At 41.5% G+C, this 3876-nt stretch overlaps 1 pseudogene; it reads left to right on the top strand.

Annotated features, from left to right (window-relative positions):
* The first annotated feature begins 1502 nt into the window (after positions 1–1502).
* LOC100463716 lies at positions 1503–1950 on the top strand (annotated as a pseudogene).
* Positions 1951–3876: the final 1926 nt, after the last annotated feature.

Below are 3876 nucleotides of genomic sequence, written 5' to 3'. Positions count from 1 at the left end.
AAATTGAACTGGGAAAGAATTTCCAGAACTAATGGAAAAAACTGGACTCAAGCAGAACAAGAGTAGGTAAGATGGAACTGAGTGAACTGAGGAATATGATTATAATTTTTATGACTTCTTGATTGAAACAGCTCTGGTTAATGTTTTGTTTTTCCAGATTTGAGGAAATTTTAAGCTATCCCTGACTTACAGCAATTTGGTAAAGTGTACTATTGTAAATGAAGATGAAACATTTATTTTTTTCTCCATACCTGCTCCCTTCAGAATTCAGAAACTCCTGAACATTCTTTTTGTGGCAAAACTGTTATTTACACAAATTCAGTAAGAATCTAAACTCCTTATAAAGGGACATGCTTGGAAACATTAGTTCTATTACCAAAGTTTTGACTGGGATGTCAAATTTGAGATAGAAGTGCATAGACTCAGATATGACCAGACAGTTTTGAGGAACTAAAGTTGACTTTACAGATCCAATAAAGCCCCTTGTCAAAATAGACCTGGTACCTTCCTTGCAAGGTTCCAACAAAGCAGGCTTAAAAAGTGCTCATATGGGGCCGTGGTCCTAGGAGCCTCATGGGGTGGCACTGTTACTCACAGTCAGGTAGTGGCAAAGCGCTGAGCACACAATGTGCCTTAGTAGCCACAGTGGGACCAATCCTGCCATCACACCCCCTGTGCTTGTGCAGCCACCCTCACTGCCTCTCTGTTCTTCCTCACTTCTTTCACACCATGGCTGACCAGCCGATGGAAGAGCAAATTGTTGAGTTCAAGGAAGTGTTCTCCCTATTAGGCAAAGTTGGTGATGGCATCATCACAACAAAAGTACTTGGAATTGTCATGAGGTGTGGAACAGAACCCAACAGAAGCAAAACTGCAGGATATGACCAACAAGGCAGATGCTGATGGCAATGGCACCATTGATTTCCCAGAATTTTTGACTGCGATGGGTAGAAAAATGAAAGATACAAACAGTAAAGAAAAAATTCACAAGGCATTCTGAGTCTTTGACAAGAATGGCAATGGTTACGCCAGCACAGTAGAACTATGTCATGTCATGACTAGTTTAGGAGAAAAANGTTATTTACACAAATTCAGTAAGAATCTAAACTCCTTATAAAGGGACACGCTTGGAAACATTAGTTATATTACCAAAGTTTTGACTGGGATGTCAAATTTGAGATAGAAGTGCATAGACTCAGATATGACCAGACAGTTTTGAGGAACTAAAGTTGACTTTACAGATCCAATAAAGCCCCTTGTCAAAATAGACCTGGTACCTTCCTTGCAAGGTTCCAACAAAGCAGGCTTAAAAAGTGCTCATATGGGGCCGTGGTCCTAGGAGCCTCATGGGGTGGCACTGTTACTCACAGTCAGGTAGTGGCAAAGCGCTGAGCACACAATGTGCCTTAGTAGCCACAGTGGGACCAATCCTGCCATCACACCCCCTGTGCTTGTGCAGCCACCCTCACTGCCTCTCTGTTCTTCCTCACTTCTTTCACACCATGGCTGACCAGCCGATGGAAGAGCAAATTGTTGAGTTCAAGGAAGCGTTCTCCCTATTAGGCAAAGTTGGTGATGGCATCATCACAACAAAAGTACTTGGAATTGTCATGAGGTCTGGAACAGAACCCAACAGAAGCAAAACTGCAGGATATGACCAACAAGGCAGATGCTGATGGTAATGGCACCATTGATTTCCCAGAATTTTTGACTGCGATGGGTAGAAAAATGAAAGATACAAACAAGAAAGAAAAAATTCACAAGGCATTCTGAGTCTTTGACAAGAATGGCAATGGTTACGCCAGCACAGTAGAACTATGTCATGTCATGACTAGTTTAGGAGAAAAACTAACAGATGAAGAAGTAGATGAAATGATCAAAGAAACAGATACTGATGGAGATGGACAAGTCAACTATGAAGAACTTGTACAGATGATGACTGCAAAATGAAGACCTATTTTCAACTCCTATTTCCCCCCTCTAGAAGAATCAAATTGAATCTTTTACTTAACCTCTTGCAAAAAAAAAAAAGTTCATTTACTCATTCTGTTTCTGTCTAGGAAAGAAAAAGTGCTTGTATGGTCAATCACTACTCTTGCTGCACTTATGTCAATGGTCACAGCAAGTTCAGTGCAAACAAGCTAACTTAACTGTGATTATCTTTGGAAAAAAAGAAATGTTAGATTCTAATCCTGTTAGTTGTTTTTGAGGTTTTGATTTATACCTGCAAATTGAACTGGATCCTGAATCTTTTTTTTTTTTTAATGTAGACTCCATGCCCAGCGTGGAGCCCAATGTGGGCCTCAAACTCACAACCCTGAGGTCAAGACCTGAGCTGAGATCAAGAGTTGGACTCTTGGGTGCCTGGGGGGCTCAGTCGTTAAGCAACTGCCTTCAGCTCACAGGGCGTGATCCTGGAGTCCTGGGATTGAGGCCCGCATTGGGCTCCTCCACTGGGAGCCTGCTTCTTCCTCTCCCACTCCCCCTGCTTGTGTTCCCTCTCTCGCTGGCTGTCTCTCTCGCTGTCAAATAAATAAATAAAATCTTAAAAAAAAAAGAGAGAGAGAGTCAGACTCTTAACTGACTGAGCCACCAGGTGCCCCTGGATCCTAAATTCTAGTTTCCTCAGATATTTGGCTACAACTCTCCAAACTAAGATATCCAATTTTCTCCCACTCTTCTGATTTGGAATCAGTAAGAACAAAGACTGCCCTTGAATTTCCTTGCAAGATAGTATTTTAGGTCCTCCTCACTACCCAGATGGTAGCCAAACTTTAGGGACTTGGGCATACATCTCACAGCTGAAGAAGGCTCTATCTAACATTTTGTTGTGTGCAGACACTGGAGACCTTTAAATCAAATTGACTAGGAAAAGCAATAGCTCACATTGGTGTAGACTGTTTGTGCCCAAGACACTGGATCAAGACTTCATATGTTAACTAAACATGAAACTCTTTCTTCCCTTTTTTCCCTTTACTCTGGAACTGGCCTGGAAAGATAATGCCATCGTCTATATCTCCCAGGCCATTGCTAAGGGGGGAGTCCTTCAAACTATTGGATTTGTCATCAAGAATTCTGGCCTTTCCATGATGCTACTGACTCCCTCACCCATTTCCCTGTCTCTAGTTAAGAACCCTAAACCCAGGAAAACTTGTGTCTAGGTTCTAGGCAAAAAAAGAAGAAGAAGGAGGAGGAGGAGGAGAAGAAGAAGAAAAAGAAAGAAAGAGAAAGAAAGAAAGAAAGAAAGAAAGAAAGAAAGAAAGAAAGAAAAAGAAAGGAGAAGAGAAGAGAAAAGGAAAAAAAGAAAAGGAAAGAAAAAAGTTGGGGGGGGGTACACACAAAGTAACCAGAATAAAACTGCCTGTGTGGTCTACAGGACCTTAAACTTTTATTGGCCTCCATAACTGTCACCTTTCCAGGCCTGACTCACAGATTCTAATGGGAATTATCAGGAGGCATTCATGATTCAGGATTGGCTTCCTTTGTCAGGGCCCTACATCCCTGGTCAATAGTGAGTACAAATGAGACTATGATCAGGAATTTCTCCTTAACTCTCCAAATATTACAGAATGTCCTGTAATATTAGTTACAGTAGTTGCCCAACAAAAATCCTTTGACTCTCTGGACAAAATTGTTCTTGCTAATAGGTTAGCCCTTGATTATCTTTTAGTTGAGCAAGGGGATGTCTGTGCTATGGCCAACATGACCTGCCACACCTGGATTAATACTTCAGGGGAAAGTTGAAACTCGGTTACATAAGATCACTGAGCAAATCACTTGGCTTAAAAAGGTGTCTCCTTCAACGGGGTCTTTCTTTGACTTATTTGATTTTCATTGATTTGGGTCTTAGAGACCGTGGCTTTGAAGTATACTCCA

The sequence above is a fragment of the Ailuropoda melanoleuca genome, chromosome 5, assembly GCF_002007445.2.
Source record: "Ailuropoda melanoleuca isolate Jingjing chromosome 5, ASM200744v2, whole genome shotgun sequence".
NCBI classification, from domain to species: domain Eukaryota; kingdom Metazoa; phylum Chordata; class Mammalia; order Carnivora; family Ursidae; genus Ailuropoda; species Ailuropoda melanoleuca.
This window is presented reverse-complemented; position numbering and strand designations above follow the sequence as displayed.